The sequence below is a fragment of the Triticum urartu genome, chromosome 2A (genome assembly GCF_056163025.1).
Source record: "Triticum urartu cultivar PI428250 chromosome 2A, HENAU_Tu73, whole genome shotgun sequence".
Classification (NCBI taxonomy): Eukaryota; Viridiplantae; Streptophyta; class Magnoliopsida; order Poales; family Poaceae; genus Triticum; species Triticum urartu.
The window spans coordinates 199511106-199530670 of record NC_141874.1 but is presented as its reverse complement, the minus strand read 5'-3'; the positions used below and the strand labels follow the sequence as shown (position 1 = coordinate 199530670).

The 19565-nt window shown below is 46.6% G+C and overlaps 1 pseudogene; it reads left to right on the top strand.

The window, feature by feature from the left end:
* Nucleotides 1–14518: 14518 nt before the first annotated feature.
* LOC147984527 (uncharacterized) lies at nt 14519–18075 on the top strand (annotated as a pseudogene).
* The last annotated feature ends 1490 nt before the right edge of the window (nt 18076–19565 follow it).

The following is a 19565-nucleotide window of genomic DNA, read 5'->3' as shown; positions in this document are numbered from 1 at the left end:
CCTATATAATGATAATTGCCTGGATATCGTCATGATTATTTGAAGTTCTATCAATTTCCCAACAGTAATTTGTTTACCCACCGTTTGCTATTTTTCTAGAGAGAGACCACTAGTGAAACCTACGCCCTCCGGGTCTCTTCTTCATTATATTTGCCTTTGCGATCTATTTTCCTTTGCTTTTATTTTTAGATCCATTAAACTAAAAATACAAAAATATCTTGCTGCAACTTATTTTATTCGAGGTCTATTTATCCCATCTATCATATTTTTATCATGTCCGTTTGCTAATTTCTAGTGTCGTTGCCTGAAAGGGATTGACAACCCCTTTAACACGTCAGGTTGCGTGTTTTTGTTATGTGTGTGCAGGTGGTGTTTACATAGTGTTGCTTGGTTTTCCTACTAGTTCGATAACCTTGGTCTCATCACTGAGGAAAATACCTACCGTCGATGTGCTGCATCATCCCTTCCTCTTTGGGGAAATACCGACGTAGTTTTAGCAGACATCAAAAGGAATTTCGGGCGCCGTTGCTGGGGAAGATCATCAACATCCACCAGGTTCCTAATCACAAATCCCATCTCCTCGCAATTTACATTATTTGCCATTTGCCTCTTGTTTTTCTCTCCCCACCTTCACAAAATTTGTCGTTTATTTGCCCTTTTTTTCGTTCACCGTTTTTTTGCCGGATCTGTTTTTGAGTGCAATCTTGTTGCGTAGTCACAATGACTCATGAGAACACCAAGTTGTGTGATTTCTTCAATACCAACAATAATGATTTTATTGGCACTCCGATTGCTCCTCCCGCCACTAATGCGGAGTTTTGTGATATTAATACTGCTTTGCTGAATCTTGTTATGAAAAATCAATTTTCTGGTACTCCTAATGAGGATGTCGCATCCCATCTTAACACATTCGTAGAATTATGCAATATGCAAAATAAAAAAGATGTGGACAATGATGTTGTGAATATGAAATTATTTCCGTTTTCTTTGCATGATTCTGCAAAAAAATGGTTTTCTTCTTTGCCTCGCAATAGTATTGATTCTTGGAATAAGTGCAAATATGCTTTTATCATTAAGTATTTTCCGTCCATAAAAATTATTCCCCTTAGAACCTAAATTTCAAGCAACTTGAACATGAGTATTTTGCACAATCTTGGAAAAGGATGAAAATGATGCTAAGGAATTACTCAACTCATGGGTTAAATCTTTGGATGATCATACAAAATTTTTATGCGGGGTTGAATTTTATTTCTCGTAATCTTTTAGATTCCGCCGCGGGTCGTAATTTTATGAAAATTACTTTGGGTGAAGCTACCAAATTGCTTGATAATATTATGGCAAATTATGCACAATGACATACCGAAAGAGCTCCTACTAGTAGAAAAATTAATTCGGTTGAAGAAATTTTTTCTTTGAGTGAAAAAGTTGATGCTCTTATGAAATTAGCTACTAGTAAAAGTGCTCCTATTGATTTCAATGATATACCTTTGTCTACTTTGGTTGAGCAAAATAGTGATGCTGTAGATGTGAATTTTATCTCGCGAAACAATTTCAATAATAATGCTTATAGAGGTAATTTTAATCCTAGGCCTTTTACTAGTAATTCCTCTAATAATTATGGTAATTCCTATGGAAATCCTTCTTATAATAATAATAGGAACACCTCTGATCTTGAGAATAATATTAAAGAATTTATCAACACTCAAAAAGTGTTCAATGCCACAATGGAAGAAAAGTTGAATAAGATTGATGATTTGTCTAGAAGTGTTGATAGAATTTCTCATGGTGTAGGAAATCTCAAGATGAAATTTTTTGTGCCCAAGGTTGAGGAATCAATTAAAGCTATTTATGTTTCTATGGATGAAAGTAAGAAAAGAACTGCTATGCTTAGAACTAGAAGAGAATTTTTAGAAAAAACGTTTTCTAGTGATTGCTTTCATAAAAGCGATGAAGATTTTAAAATGATTGATATTTCTTCTATTGATTCCTTGTTTAGTAAAATTAAGATTGATGAAAAAGGGATTGAAGAAGAGTCAACTTTAGCTAGAAGGCGTCCCGATAGTTTTGAGGGTGGAAATCTTATTGAGAAAATTGATAAAAGTGGGATTGAAGAGGTCAAAACTTTAACTAGTGACGTGCCCACTCTTTTGGATTACAAAGACTTTAATTATGATAGTTGCTTTTTTATCGATTGTATTTCTTTGTTGCAATCCATGATAAACTCACCCCATGCTTATGAACAAAGTAAAGCTTTTACTAAACATATTGTTGATGCTATGATGAAAGCTTTAGAAGAAAAGTTGGAATTAGAGTTTCAATTCCTAGACAATTACATGAATGAGAACCTACTATCAAAGTCAAGATTAAAAATTATGAATGCTTTGCTTTATGTGACTTGGGTGCTAGTGTTTCTACAATTCCGAAATCTTTATGTGATGTGCTTGGTCTTACCGATATTGAAGAGTGTTCTTTAAATTTGCACTTGGCGGATTCTACTATTAAAAAGCCTATGGGAAGAATTAATTATGTTCTTATTCTTGCAAATAGGAATTATGTGCCCATAGATTTTATTGTTCTTGATATTGATTGCAATCCGTCTTGTCCAATTATTCTTGTTAGACCGTTTTTACGCACTATTGATGCCGTGATTGATATGAAAGAAGACAATATTAAATTCCAATTTCCACTAAAGAAGAGAATGGAACACTTCCCTAGAACAAGAATTAGGCCACCATATGAATCAATCATTAGGGCATCTTATGGATCTAGGAACAAAGATGACAAAACTTAGATTCTTGCTTTATGCCTAGCTAGGGGCGTGAAACAATAGTGATTGTTGGGAGGCAACCCAATAAATAAAAATTATTTTTGCTTTTTGCTTTATGTTCTTGAGTGTTTGCACAATTATGCTACTGTTATGGTTGTGTTTTTTTTGTGTTTTAATTAGTATTTGTGCCAAGTAAAGCATCTAGGATCTTTTTGGGTGATAGTTGTTTGATCTTGCTGAAAAAGAGAAAATTTCGCGCGCATGAAAATAATTATCATTTTTAAAAGAAGCGTGATAAAATACCAATTCTTTTTGCAGAATATTAATATACAAATTACTCATGTCGTCCTAAGTTTCCAGAATTTTTGGAGTTACATAAGTATTCGAAATACCCAAATTGCTACAGACTGTTCTGTTTTTGACAGATTCTATTTTCTTTGTGTTGTGTGCTTGTTTTGATAATTCTATGGTTTCTTTGAAGAGTTTTTGCAATAGAAATGTTGGAATACAGTAGATATAGTTCAAGAATAAAATATGAATTGGTTTGCAACAACACTTATAGTAGTGATTTGTTTTCTAGTACTAACGGATCTCACGAAGGTTTTGTTGAGTTTTGTGTGATTGAAGTTTTCAAGTTTTGGGTGATGTTACGATGGATGAAGGAATAAGGAGTAAGAAGAGCCTAAGCTTGGGGATGCCCATGGAATCCCAAGCTATTATCCAAAGAGAAGCAAGCAACTAAGCTTGGCGATGCCTCGAGTTGCATCCCCTCTTTCTTCTAACGACTATCAGTATTTTACTCGAAGCTATATTTTTATTTGTCACATATTTTGAGTTTTGCTTGGAGCGTCTTGTATGATATGAGTCTTTGCTTGTTTTGCCTTTTGTTTTAAGTCTTGAATCTTTGCTGGACACACCTATTTGAGAGAGCCAAAATTATGTCATGACTTGTTAGAATTACTCTTTATGTTTCACTTAATTTTTATGAGCTATGGAATTGCTCTAGTGCTTCACTTATATCTTTTTGATCACGGTGTGCTTTAGTATTTTTTGAAGAAATGCTCTCTTGCTTCACTTAGATTTATTTGAGAGTTAGTAATTTTTTTTGAATAAATTCTCTCTCGCTTCACTTAAATTAATTTGAGAGAAAGAAAAATTATGCTCATGATCTTCACTTTTATTTGTTTGAGCTTATGAAAAGCAACACATGAAAATTAGTCCCAAAGTGATAGATATCCAAGAAGGATATAATAAAAACTTTCATGAAGATCACTGGACAAAATAAACTTGATTCTTTGTAATAGTTTTGAGATATCATGATATGATATGTGAGTCATGTTGATGAGTAATTATGCTTTAGTAAGAATATTGGTGTTAAGATTTGTTATTCCCTATGCAAGCATGAAAGTCAATAGTCATGCAATGAAATTACATCCTACTTGTGGTGCATTATTCGGTGTTAATTATGCTCAATGCTCGCTTATGAGATTATTCGTTTCTTGGTTGGTCGTTTCTCAATCTTTTGCTAGCCTTCATTTTGCACTAAGTATGATCACTACTTGTGCATCCAAAATCCTTAAAACCAGTTTTGCCACATGAGTCCACCGTACCTACCTATATGCGGTATTCTTTTGCCGTTCTAAGCAAATTTATATGTGCCATCTCTAATTTTCAAAATAATTTTCTCTTCTGTGTGCTCATACCGCTTGTGAGGCGGTGGGGGTGGGCAATATCTTCCATACTAGATGTATTATTCTCATGATAAATTTTTATTCACTTGTGATTGCACGAGAGTAAGGCATATGTATTAGGGATGCCCAGTCCCAAAATGAAAAATGAATTTACTTTATATTGTCAAATAATAAATTCCTTGGAAAGTGTTGGTATGGAGGGCACCAATGGATACGGTTAGCCATGGAAAGTGAAAGTATGGTGGAAAAAGGAATAAACTTTATTTTCTGTTTGGGAACCGCATATGATATATTTAGCATGGAAAGTGTTGGGAGCTCTAAGTCGTTTTCGTTGGTGGGAAAAGTATGCCTCTCAAAATGTCTTTATCTCTCAATTTTCTCTTTGAGCTCTGTCACCTCTACAAATCCCTACTTCCCTCTACAAAGGGCCTTTCTTTTACTGTATGTAATTTTTATTTTTACTTGAGTCTCCATCTTTTTTTATAAAACACCAATTAGGGGGCACTATGATCGTACTTGAGCATTGGGTGTAGCTAATATACGAGTGTGTTTTATGAATGGATCAATGATTGAGCATGATGGGCTAGGGATAACTTATTTTAGTGTTGATATTTTGAAAGACATGGTTGCTTGTTGATATGCTTGAGTATTCAAGTCTAATGTCAAAACTAGACTATTGCTTTGAACCATATAAAAGTTCAAATGTCCATGCTATAAAGAAAAGAATATGAGATGACATGTTAGGCATCATTCCACACCAAAAATTTTGTTTTTATCATTTACCTACTCGAGGACGAGCATGAATTAAGTTTGAGGATGTTGATACGTCTCCAATGTATTTATAATTTTTTATTGTTCCATGCTGTTATATTATCATTCTTGGATGTTTTATAATCATTTTATATCATTTTTTGATACTAACCTATTGACATAGTGCCAAGTGCCAGTTGCTGTTTTCTGCATGTTTTTTACATCGCAGGAAATCAATACCAAACGGAGTCTAAACGTAGCGAAACTTTTTGTGGATTCTTTTGGACCAGAAGACATCCAATGGGCCGGAGAAGCGTGTGCGAGGTGCTCCGAGGGGAGCACAACCCACTAGGGAATGCCTGGAGTGCCCACCTCAGGTGCCTCCCGAACCGACTCTTTGCTTTCTAAATACCCCAATATTCCAGAAATCCTAGGGGAGTCGACGAAAATCAACTCCAATCTAGACACCATCACAGAGGGGTTCATCATGCCCATTGGTGCCTCTTCGATGATGCGTGAGTAGTTCTTTGTAGACCTACGGGTCCGTAGTTAGTAGCTAGATGGCTTCCTCTCTCTCTTTTGATTCTCAATACAATGGTCTCTTGGAGATCCATAATATGTAATTCTTTTGCTGTGTGTTTGTTGGGATCCGACGAACTTTGAGTTTATGATCAGATCTATGTTTTTATCCATGAAAGTTATCCGAGTCTTCTTTGATCTCTTATATGCATGATTTCTTATAGCCTCATATTTCTTCTTCGATATTTGGGTTTCGTTTGGCCAACTTGATCTATTTATCTTGCAATGAGAAGAGGTGCTTTGTGATGGGTTCGATCTTACGGTGCTTGATCCTAGTGACAGAAGGGAAACCGACACGTATGTATCGTTGCCATTAAAGATAATAAGATGGGGTCTATTTCTATATAAATAGATTTCTTGTCTACATCATGGCATCGTTCTTATTGCATTACTTCATTTCTCCATGAACTTAATACACTAGATGCATGCTGGATAGAGGTCGATGTGTGGAATAATAGTAATAGATGCAGGCAGGAGTCGGTCTACTAATCTTGGACGTGATGCCTATATAATGATCATTGCATGGATATCGTCATGATTATTTGAACATCTATCAATTGCCCAACAGTAATTTGTTTACCCACCATTTGCTATTTTTCTCGAGAGAAGCCACTAGTGAAACCTATAGCCCCCGGGTCCCTTCTTCATTATATTTGCCTTTGCGGTCTATTTTCCTTTGATTTTATTTTTAGATCTATTAAACAAAAAATACAAAAATACCTTGCTGCAATTTATTTTATTCGAGATATATTTATCCCATCTATCATATTTTTATCACGTCTGTTTGCCAATTTCTGGCGTCGTTACCTGAAAGGGATTGACAACCCCTTTAACACGTCGGGTTGCGAGTTTCAGTTTTTTCCTTGTTTTAGAATTTCGTAGAAAAGGAATACCAAATGGAGTCCAAACGGAATAAAACTTTCGTGATGATTTTTCTTGGACCAGAAGACACCCAGGAGACTTGCAGTGCAAGTCAGAAGAGCCACGAGGCGGTCACAAGGGTGGAGGGCGCGCCCCCGACCTTGTGGTTCCTTCGGTGACCCCCTGACCTAGATTTTCCTCCTATATATACTCTTATACCCTGAAAACTTTCGGGGAGCCACGAAACCACTATTCCACCTCCGCAACCTTCTGTACCCGTGAGATCCCATCTTGGGGCCTTTTCCGGCATCCTGCCGGAGGGGGATTCGATCATGGAGGGCTTCTACATCAACACCATTGCCTCTCTGATGAAGCGTGAGCAGTTTACCTCAGACCTACGGGTCCATAGCTAGTAGCTAGATGGCTTCTTCTCTCTCTTTGATTCTCAATACCATGTTCTCTTCGATGTTCTTGGAGATCTATTCGATGTAATACTCTTTTGCGGTGTGTTTGCCGAGATCCGATGAATTGTGGATTTATGATCAGCTTATATATGAATATTATTTGAATCTCCTCTGAATTATTTTATGCATGATTTGATATCTTTGCAAGTCTCTTCGAACTATCTATTTGGTTTGGCCAACTAGATTGGTTTTTCTTGCAACGGGAGAAGTTCTTAGCTTTGGGTTCAATCTTGCGGTGCTCGAAACTAGTGAAGAAGGGGAACCGACACGTATTGTATTGTTGCCATCGAGGATAACAAGATGGGGTTTTCATCATATTGCTTGAGTTAATCCCGCTACATCATGTCATCTTACTTAATGCGTTGCTTTGTTATTATGAACTTAATGCTCTAGATGCAGGCAGGAGTCGGTCGATGTGTGGAGTAATAGTAGTAGATGCAGAATCGTTTATGTATACTTGACACGGACGTGATGCCTATATTCATTATGATTTCCTTAGATGTCATCATAACCTTGCGCTTTTCTATCAATTGCTCGGCAGTAATTTGTTCACCCACTGTAATAATTTCTATCTTGAGAGAAGCCTCTATGAAACCTATGGCCCCCGGGTCTATTTTCCATCATATAAGTTTCCGATCTACAATTCTAATTTCCTATTTACTTTCTTTTGCAATCTTTTACTTTCCGTTCCATAAACCAAAAACATTACTTTACCCTTTATCCATCTCTATCAGATCTCACATTGCAAATAACCGTGAAGGGATTGACAACCCCTTTATTGCGTTGGGTGCAAGGTTGGTGTTTGTTTGTACAGGTATTCGGTGGCTTGCGCATTGTCTCCTACTGGATTGATACCTTAGTTCTCAAAACTGAGGATAATACTTACGCTACTTTGCTGCACCACCCTTTCCTCTTCAAGGGAAAAACCAACGCAAGCTCAAGAGGTAGAAAGAAGGCTTTCTGGCGCCATTGCCGGGGAGATCTACGCCAAGCCAAGACATACCAAGTACCCATCATAAACTCTCATCCCTCGCATTACATTATTCGCCGCCTCTTGTTTTCCTCTCCCCCACTTCTAAAACGATTCTCGAAAAGATTCGCCTTTTCTTTGCCCTTCTTCCGTTCGTCTTCTTCTTCTTCTACCTTTCTCGCTTCTATGGCTAGTCCTCCCATCCTTGTTAGCACTCCCGATAATGAGGTTATGAAACAAAGGGAAGGAGAGAATTTAAAAGATGCTTGGTATAGAATTTGCAATGCTCAAAATAGATCTAATCGAAAGCAATCTACTTCTGTTCTTCTTCAAAAAAATTATGTAGGCGTTACTCCTTGGAATAGAGATGTTCTAGATACCATTACTGGGGGGAAATTTCTTGGGGAGCCATACTTTCGACTCTTACAATGCCATGATAGATTTGCTAGGCCCACCAGCTCTTTTGGTTAATGGAACTGTTTTAACCTTGGAACATGTAATGCAAAGATTGGATATTATTAAAAATAAAATTGCTACCGTAGAGTTGATTGAAAATTTGGATAAAAAGATTCATAATCAGACTAATCAATATGGATCTAAGGTAGGAGACACTCTAAAGAACCTTAAGGAAAAGGAACCCATAGTTAATGAAAAGATAGATCAAGATTCTACTAGAATTGGCAAACTAGAAGATATTATTACAAACTTGGGCTCACTTTTTCCTCTGTTAAAACTACTCCAAATCTTCCTCCTAAGATTGCTAAGCTTGCTTATGTTCCTAAAAATAAGGGTGAACCTTCTAGTAAAAACAATGAAGATCTCAAATCAATTAGTGTTGGGCCCAATTTTCTCGATATTATGAATGAACCTACTATCACGATTGAATTTCTTGATTTATTGCCTATGAGTTTGATAATTTATAATCATAAGTGTGTAATTAAAAAATTGCATGCCAAGGATGATAGCACTTAGATCTATTCTTTTTTTTATGCCTAGCTAGGGGCGTTAAACAATAGCGCTTGTTGGGAGGCAACCCAATTTTATTTTTGTTCTTACTTTTTAGGTCCTGTTTTGCAATCAATTTTTCATCTAGCCTTTGGTTAGATGTGGTTTTGTGTTTAATTAGTGTTTGTGCCAAGTGTCGGAGTAATGGGCCACGGGTAGCCTAACTCGGGTCCCTGAGTATTTCAAGACATTGGGGCCGGTGCGCCCCACAAGCGTCAAGGATAAAGCGCCGCCTACTGGCGGCCAGCTGTCTCAAGTAGCTGGCTGTCAGAGGACGGCAAAGCGCCGGAAGACGGCTCCAAGATGGGCCGACTCCCAGTAGGCGGCCTCCAGAGAGGCCGGCTCCTGGCAGGCGGCCCACGACGCCCTCAAAGTCTGCGCCCCCATAAAGAAGACAAGACAGGATGTGGCTACAGTATGGCCCATCACCCCCGCATCCAGGGCGGGGCGCGGCCACAGTGTCCCGTACCGGCCGAGATCTCCATACGACGCGACACTGTTGCCATCTCACCCTTGACGTCACCCCTGTCAGGCGGACCCCTGTTCCCACGACGGCCTGTCGTTACAGCCTGCAAGCGGCGGGCCCTACCAGGCAGCGTGAACCTAGAGAGCGGCAGCACCTGACCAGTCGGACCCGAGGGAGGTTGGCCTCCAGCAGGCGGCCCATTTTCCCTCGGAGTCCACGCGCCATCAACCAGAGGAGACACGGTGTGGCTACTGTGATCTCCCACCAGACGGCGGGACTGTAGCCACGCCCCCCGCCAAGCATGCGCCATTAGCATTACAGCTACATTAACAAGCAGCCAGCCAGACCTGCAAGCGGCGGAGGTGGCGTGTCGGCTCCGTACCAGATAAGCCGGTAGGGCCCACCAGGCGGCAGGCCCCGGCGGCTGGCGAAGGAGCCGGTGACAGAAGACACTAACAGCTGGGTCCTGCACCCGGCAAGATTACCATTGTACCCCTCGGGGTAGGCCTATATAAACCCCCTAGGGCACCCATGCAAAGGGTTCCCAACCTGTTAGACCTAGACACCCATAGAGGGAGAGGAGAGCCAGCCCCGCTTTCTTCTACCTCCAGCATACAGCTCAAGAAGCACCATTGTACTTGCTAGCACCTTAGTGATCATGCAGAGACCCCGCAGAGCAGGATTAGGGGTGTTATCTCCTAGGAGAGCCCCGAACCTGGGTAAGATTCGCCGGCGTGCATGTCTACACCTCATCCCGTTTCTTGGCACCGGCGACGTCCTACTAGCCCCCATCATGATTAGCCATCCTTTGGCATATATATGTCACACCAAACCCCCGACATTTGGCGCCCACCGTGGGGCTAGGTGCACCGTCATCCGAAGATCTGTTCTGAACGGGAGCCCTCTTCCTCCCTGCTGAGCGCAACCAGCCAGGCACGCCGGATGGCGTTTGCGCCGACGCGTTGCATGGCGCGGAGGTCGCCTGTGCGGCGAGCTGCCTCGCCGACCTTGTTGGCGAGATCTTCCTCTCCGACGAGCCTGCATCTAACCCGGGCAACGACGGCCCCGAGAGCCGCCTCGTCAGCTTCCTCGACCAGCTCCACGTCGCCGACGAGCCGGCCGTCAACTTGGAGTCGGTCGGCTCCACTGACCCGATGCTCGTCGACTCCGACACGGCGTTGCTCGACACGTTCCCTACCATCGCGGTGATCGTTGATGATCCCCTCCCCCGCGCCGACAGTGGCGGCAACACAGTCATAGAGGTGCTCGTGATCAGCCACAATGGAGTTTCCGGTGACGGTGCCCGAGACCCGCTCCAGGCAACGCTGCAAGACCTGTCTGCACCCATCGCAGAAGGCGCCGATGCCGAGACGCTGGAAGCCCGCCGCGTCCAGCTTGTCGAGAGCGCCAAGAAGCTAGCCAGCATGAGACGCCTTTCGGAGGCTTATCAGCGCGAGATGGACCGTGCCGTTGGTGGCATGCCGGCTCTTGGCGGGCCCAGCCACATCGGTACGGTCTGGCAGCGCGGCGCGGCCATTGCCAGCATGTTCGGGGCCGATCGCCCCGTCTACGCCACGCCTATGGAGAATATACGAGGTGCCCAAGCGACAACGGATGAGCTGGACAACCTTGAGGGCGACGAGCGTCGCCACATGACGGAGCGCATCCAGCAATTCATCGATGTGGCTGCCGAGCAGCAAGAAGCTGACTGCCGCGTCGGAGACCTCAACCGGCGGAATGATGAACCGCCTCCCTGCCAGGAGCATGGCACGACGTCCCAGACACCGACTAATGGCAACCACGGGCGACGAGACAAGGAGCCGGCTGCCAGCTGCAGCCGGACGCACATCACCATCGAGCGCGACCAAGACGGCCGTCCTCGTGCGGTGGAACGACCAGGCGGCTACTAGCCTCCCCAACACAGAGAAAAGCGCGTGTCTCCGCTGCCTGTCGATCATCCTAGTCTTGGAGGCCGGCTTGGCCCCCGAGAAGGAATCGGAGAGAATGATGCCCGCCACCGGATCAATCGTCTCAACCGATCCCTGGCGCTATAAGAAGAAGACGCGCTGGGCCCACCTTGCTTTGGCCCCCGCATCAGAAATGAGCCCTTCCCCAAAGGGTTCACGCTCCCAAGAGATAGACCCAAGTATATCGGATCCGTGAAGCCGGAGGACTGGCTGGTCGACTACTCCACAGTCGTCAGCAATGCAAATGGCAACAAGCGTGTTGCCGTGAAGTACGTTCCACTCATGCTCCAGGGCACCGCCCGGACATGGTTGAATAGCCTGAAGCCCCGCAGCATCAACAGCTGGGTAGATTTCACTGAGGCCTTCGTCCGCAACTTCACCAGCACGTACAAGCGGCCGCCCAAGCCTCGCCAGCTCTCCTTTTGCGTCCAAGGCCCCAACGAATCGACTCGCGACTACCTCACGCGTTGGGCCGAGCTGCGCAACTCTTGCGAGGGCATGCACGAGGTGCAGGCCATCGAGTATTTCACGGCCGGGTGCAGAGAAGGCACTTTGCTCAAACACCGGCTCCTCTGCGACGAGCCGACGACCCTCGATGAGCTGCTAATCATAGCAGACAAGTACGCCACGGCCGATTCCTTCATGAAGATGGAGATTCAAGTTGATGAATCTGGCAAGGTAGCTCCTCAGGCTCCTCGGACCCCTGCTGGCGATACCATTTGGTGCCAGCAGCAAAGCGACAACAAGCGAAAAGCCCCAATGCTGGCTTCCACCAGCCGACAGGTGGCTTCAGTCGAAGACCGGCAGCCAGAAGGGCAGCCTCTTCCCAAGCGCCAGAAGGGCGGCAAGCCAAACTGGTTACCGGCCTTCTCCTATGAGCAGACTCTTGATGCTCCCTGCAAGTTCCACAACGGCGCAAAGCCGTCCAACCACACCACCCGGAAGTGTCATTGACTCACATTAATCTCCAAGGGCGAAGGGCTGCAACCACCACCGCCTGCTGGCCAGCCGCCTCTGCCTCCTCAGTAGCCGGCGGCCCATCCAGTAGTCGACGCCGTTCAAGATCAATTCCCTGAAGAACATGGAGCATATGTTGTTTTCACCAGTGTGGCCGATGACAGGCGCAGCCGACGCCGACAGTCTCGTGAGGTGAATGCCGTGGCCATTGAAGCTCCAGAGTTCATGCACTGGTCAGAGAGGCCAATCAGTTGGAGCCGGGCTGATCACCCAGAAGTAATGACTTCTCCGGGCTCTTACGCTTTGGTGTTGGAGGCCACCTTTGCCACGGAGAGGCGAGCTACTCGTTTCTCCCGAATCTTGATAGATGGCGGCAGCAGCATCAACATCCTGTACCGTGACACCATGGAGAAGTTGAAGATCAAACCCAAGCATCTCCTGCCCAGTCGGACTGTCTTCCACGGCATAGTTCCTGGCCTTTCTCACTCACCAACCGGCAAGATCCAGATATATGTCCTCTTCGGGGATAAAGACCATTTCCGCCGAGAGCCCATCTGGCGCAAACCTTGATAGCAAATAGGAAAGCGAGCTCGTTGATTTCCTCTGTGAGAATCGGGACATCTTCGCATGGTCTCCCAAAGACATGCCGGGTGTTCCGACGGATTTTGCCGAGCACAAGCTACACGTCAGAGAAGATGCCAAGCTAGTCAAGCAACCCCTCCGCCGGCTGTCGGAGGAGAAGAGAAGAATCGTTGGGGAAGAGATCGCCCGTCTGTTGGCAGCCGACTTCATCATGGAAGTTTTCTTCCCAGAATGGCTTGCCAACCCAGTCCTTGTACTGAAGGAGAATAACAAATGGCGCATGTGCATTGACTACACCAGCCTCATCAAGGCCCGCCCAAAGGATCTGTTTGCTATGCCACGGATAGACCAAGTGATAGACTCCACAGCCGGATGCGAGCTGTTGAGTTTTTTGGATGCCTACTCAGGATATCACCAGATCAAGTTGAACCCGGCAGACTGTCTAAAGACCGCATTCATCACACCATTTGGAGCCTTCTGCTACCTAACTATGACATTCGGCCTAAGAAATGACGGTGCCACTTTTTAGCGTTGCATGCAGAAGTGCCTCCTCAAGCAACTCGGCAGAAATTCCCACGTCTACGTAGACGATATCATGGTGAAGACGGAGAAGCACAACACACTCCTCGAAGATCTTAAGGAAACCTTTGAAAATTTGCGCCGATTTTAAATCAAGCTCAACCCAGAAAAGTGCGTGTTCAGAGTACCAGCCGGCCAGCTCCTTGGCTTCCTGGTCTCAGAACACGGCATTGAGTGCAACCCTGTGAAAATCAAAGCCATCGAGAGGATGGAGAAGCTCACCCGACTGCGAGACGTCCAGAAATTCACCAACTGCTTGGCGTCCATCAGCCGGCTCATCAGTTGGCTGGGTAAGAAGGCTCTTCCCCTATACCAGCTCATGAAGAAGACCACTCATTTCGAGTGGAACGACCAGGCGGATGACGCTTTTCTCTAGCTGAAGAAGATGTTGACCACGCCGCCTGTCCTGGCGGCTTCGACTGCTAAAGAGCCCATGTACCTTTACATCGCCGCCACCAGCCGGGTGGTCCGCACAGTCATAGTTGTGGAGCTCAAGGAAGACGACAAGGCATTACCAGTCTAGAAGTCGGTGTATTACCTAAGTGAAGTGTTGTCCGCCTCCAAGCAGAACTACCCCCACTATGAGAAGATGTGCTACGGCATGCATTTCGCCGCCAAGAAGCTGAAGCCATACTTTCAGGAGCACCCAATCACTGTTGTCTGCACCGCTTCACTCGCTGAGATCATTGGCAACAGAGATGCTTTTGGCCGAGTGGCCAAATGGGCCATCGAGTTGCCCCCCTACACCATCTACTACCAGCTTCGCACTTCCATCAAGTCCCAAGCACTGGCCGATTTCCTCGTCGACTAGGCCGAGACCCAGTACCTGCCGCCAGCGCCGGACTCCACCCATTGGCGGATGCATTTTGATGCTTCAAAGATGCGCACTGGTTTGGGAGCCGGCATCATCCTCACCTCTCCCAAAGGCGACAAGCTCAAGTACATGTTGCAAATCCATTTTGCTGCCTCCAACAATGTGGCCGAGTATGAAGCACTAATACACGGCCTCCGGTTGGCCAAGGAAATCGGCATCCGCCGGATCCTATGCTACGTCGACTCTGACTTGGTAGTCCAGCAGTCTTCTGGTAACTGGGACGCCAAGGATGCAAATATGGCAAGCTACCATTTTTTCATCCAGCAACTCAGTGGATACTTCGAGGGGTGCGAGTTCCTTCATGTGCCAAGAGCCGACAATGAGCAAGCAGATGCCTTGGCACGAATCGGCTCCACCCGGCAAGCAATACCAGCTGGTGTCTCCCTTCAGCGCCTCCTCAAGCCGTCGATCAAGCCCTCTCCGGAGTCTGAGTCCATCTTTGTGCCGGCTCCTCCCGAGGCCAACGAATCCGACTCTAGGGCTGCGGTAGCCGGCTCGCGGACCTCGGCAGTTGGCGCGGGGACTGCAACAGTCGGCCCGGGGACTTCATCGAGACAGCAAGAGGCATCTGACTCCAACCCGCTGATACGTCTCCGTCGTATCTATAATTTTTGATTGTTCCATGCCAATATTCTACAACTTGCATATACTTTTGGCAACTTTTTATACTATTTTTGGGACTAACATATTGATCCAGTGCCCAGTGCCAGTTCCTGTTTGTTGCATGTTTTTTGTTTCGCAGAATATCCATATCAAATGGAGTCCAAACGGGATAAAAATTGACAGAGATTTTTTGGAATATATATGATTTTTGGGAAGAAAAATCCACGCGAGACGGTGCCCGAGGTGGCCATGAGGCAGGGGGGCGCGCCCCTGACCCTCATGGGCCACCCGTAAGGTGGTTGGTGCCCTTCTTTCGCCGCAAGAAAGCTAATATCCGGATAGAGATCGTGTTGAAATTTCAGCCCAATCGGAGTTATGGATCTCCGGGAATATAAGAAACGGTGAAAGGGAAGAATCTGAGAACGCAGAAACAGAGAGAGACAGAGAGACAGATCCAATCTCGGAGGGGCTCTCGCCCCTCCCACGCGATGGAGACCATGGACCAGAGGGGAAACCCTTCTCCCATCTAGGGAGAAGGTCAAGGAAGAAGAAGAAGGAGGGGGGCTCTCTCCCCCTCGCTTCCGGTGGCACCGGAGTACCACCGGGGGCCATCATCATCACCGCGATCTACACCAACACCTCCGCCATCTTCACCAACATCTCCATCACCTTCCACCCTCTATCTACAACGGTCCACTCTCCTGCAACCCGCTATACCCTCTACTTGAACATGGTGCTTTATGCTTCATATTATTATCCAATGATGTGTTGCCATCCTATGATGTCTGAGTAGATTTTCGTTGTCCTATCGGTGGTTGATGAATTGCTATGATTGATTTAATTTGCTTGTGGTTATGTTGCTGTCCTTTGGTGCCCATTATATGATTGCGCGCGTGGATCACACCCTAGGGTTAGTTGTATGTTGATAGGACTATGTATTGGAGGGCAAGAGTGACAGAAGCTTCAACCTAGCATAGAAATTGATGCATACGGGATTGAAGGGGGACCAATATATCTTAATTCTATGGTTGGGTTTTACCTTAATGAACATTAGTAGTTGTGGATGCTTGCTAATAGTTCCAATCATAAGTGCATAGAATTCCAAGTCAGGGATGACATGCTAGCAGTGGCCTCTCCCACATAATACTTGCTATCGGTCTAGTAAAGTAGTCAATTGCTTAGGGGCAATTTCGCAACTCCTACCACCACTTTTCCACACTCGCTATATTTACTTTATTGTTTCTTTATCTAAACAGCCCCTACTTTTTATTTACGTACTCTTTATTATCTTGCAAACCTATCCAAAAACACCTACAAAGTACTTCTAGTTTCATACTTGTTCTAGGTAAAGCGAACGTCAAGCGTGCGTAGAGTTGTATCGGTGGTTGATAGAACTTGAGGGAATATTTGTTCTACCTTTAGCTCCTCGTGGGGTTCGACACTCTTACTTATCGAAAACTGTTGTGATCCCCTATACCTGTGGGTTATCACCCGCCGCCTCCCAGCCCAACCACCCTCATGCAAGTCACAGTTCTGGCAGTCAAAGAAATAGCAGCAACTTCATGGGCGCAGCCCATCCTCAACTTTCTGGTGAACAAAGAGCTGCCGACTGATGAGATCTCAGCCCGACAAGTGCAACGTCGGGCAGCAGCATACACCATTGTCAACAGAGAACTTGTGAGGCGCAGTGTCACTGGTGTGTACCAGCGTTGCGTAGAACCAGAGAAAGGCCAAGCAATCCTCAAAGACATCCACCAATGCGAGTGCGGCCACCACGCGGCTTCCAGATCACTCGTGGCCCTTTCTGCCATGGTTTCTTCTGGCCGACTACCTTGGAGGATGCCAAGGATCTAGTCAAGCATTGCAAGGGGTGTCAGAAGTTCAGCACGCAGCAACATCTGCCGGCTTCTGCATTCAATACCATTCCCTTGGCATGGCCTTTTGCCGTTTAGGGCTTGGATATGGTGGGACCATTCAAGACAGCACGCGGCGGCATGACCCATCTGCTTGTCGCCGTGGACAAATTCACCAAGTGGATAGAAGCAGAGTCAATCAAGAAGTTGAATGGTCCGACTGCCGTGACTTTCATTGCAGATATCACCACTCGGTACGGAGTACCACATAGCATCATCACGGATAATGGCACAAATTTTGCCAAAGGAGCCTTGGCACGTTTCCGCGCGACGTAGGGCATCGGACTGGACCTAGCGTCCGTTGCCCATCCACAGTCAAACGGCCAAGTTGAGCGAGCAAATGGCCTCATCCTTTCCGGCGTCAAGCCCCGACTGCTCGAGCCCCTGGAGCGGTCGGCCGGATGCTGGATTGATGAGCTGCCAGCCGTCCTCTGGAGCCTGCGCACAACTCCAAACAAGTCAACCGGCTTCACGCTTTTCTTCCTCGTCTATGGTGCTGAAACCGTCATCCCGACGGACATTGAGTTCGACTCACCTCGCATCACCATGTACACCAAGGCGGAAGCAAAAGAAGCGCGAGAAGACGACGTCGATTTATTGGAGGAGGGCCGGCTGTTAGCACTTAGCCGGTACGCCATCTACTAGCAGAGTCTACGCCGCTACTACAACAGGAATGTCAAGCCAAGATCTTTCCGGAGGGAGACCTTGTGGTCCGACTGATCCAGCGAACAGCCGGCCAGCACAAGCTCTCGGCACCTTGGGAAGGCCCATTCATCATTAGGAAAGTTTTGGGCAACGACTCCTACTACCTGATCGATGCTCAGAAGCCCAGATCAGAAGTCAGAAACCAAAAGCTGGAAGCCGGCTCGATCAGCAGCCGGCAACCCAAAGAAAGAAAAAGAAGAAAACTTACCATCAACCATGTCTTCAATCCTGCTGAAGCCGGACTTCAGCAGCACCTCCTTGTCGGTCCAGGTGGAGCGTTCGGTCTCAAACTCGACGAGGAGATTGGACTCCTTCACCTCTGCCTCCTTCCGGGCCGTCTAGAGAAGCTTCGCCTGCTCCGCCAGTTGCGTGGCCAGTCGATCGTGCTCCTGGGCCAGCTCTTTGCACTCTGCCTCCTTGGCACGCAACACGGTGTTGGCTTCACCCAGCTGCCGCTGCAAGGCGGCATTGGCCTCGGCAAGAGTGGAGAAAGAAAAAAAAGATGTCAATAACCAACAAAGAAGAAGTATAGTTGCCGGGGAGATCCGGCCCGACTGCTCAGTAGTCGTCCCGAATCTCGGGGACTACAGTCCGCGGGTGCGCTATCGCGCCCCCGCAAAGAGATAAAAACAGTGACTTACTCCGGCTTTCCACCAAGTTGGCTGTCCGTCGGTCCAGATCTCGGACGTTGGAGTTAAAGGTGGCCACACGAAGATTATGATAGTCCTGCAATGAAGATAGAAGAAAAGTTAGCACTCGGAGCCCGCCAAGTAAAGTTCCGGTCCGCCTGCTGAGCAGCCGACCTGAAACTCGGGGGCTACACCCAGTGGGTGCGCCGGCGCGCTCCCACAGAGAAGTACAAGAATCAAAGACGAAGAAGTGAGAAACATACCCGAATGGCCGCTCGCGAATCTAGGAACGCCCTGTTGCACTGCTGAAGAGCGGTGGCCTCAGCTCGAAGTTTGGCCTGGACGTCCAGGATCGCTTGATTCGAAGCGCTCGTCCCGCCTCCACGCACCCATTCAGCGAGAGCGGCGCTGGTTGCTTCGGCATCTGGGGCTGACGAGCTCGCAACACCGGCTTCCAGCGGTCGTGGCGCCGAAGTCGCCTTCACGCCTCGGCGGCGCCATGGTGTGCGGACCTCAGGAGTCGGGTCCGTCACCACCTCATTTCCGGCTGGTGGTGCCGGCGAGGCGGCCGGATGCTTGTCCCGCGATCTGTTAACTAGAGACACCGAAGGCACGGCTACCTCCGACATGACGACGTCGCCAGCTCCTCTCTCCATGACCAGTTGTTCGTTGCCGGCTCCCCCAGTCGGCACCGTGAACTCTGAAGGCGGCGGCGCAGAGTTCAGGGGGATGACGAACAACGGCGCTTGGCGGTATGCAACTTATTCGGCCCGCTTCTTCGCCGCGGCATCGGCCTCAGCCTCTGCCAGCTTCTTCAGCGCGGCGGCCTCCGCCTTGTCCACCTCCGCTTGCTCCCTACGGGCGGCTTCCCTCTCCTCGCGCACCTCCCGCGCGTTTCGTTCCTGTGCCTCCCGGAGATCGGCTACAGGATCGATTCGCCGGGTGGTGGTAGAACTCTCCCCCGACCCGATGACGGAGACGGCGACCGACTTCTCAAGAGAGAGAGCGGAGCCCTAAGTCAAGGAAATAAAGCAGAACAGCTGAGATAAAATCGACAAGAAAGGAAGGCACAAGGGAAAGACACGCCGTGATACGTCTCCAACGTATCTGTAATTTTTTATTGCTCCATGCTATATTATCTTCTGTTTTGGATGTTTATGGGCTTTATTATACACTTTTATATTATTTTTGGGACTAACCTAT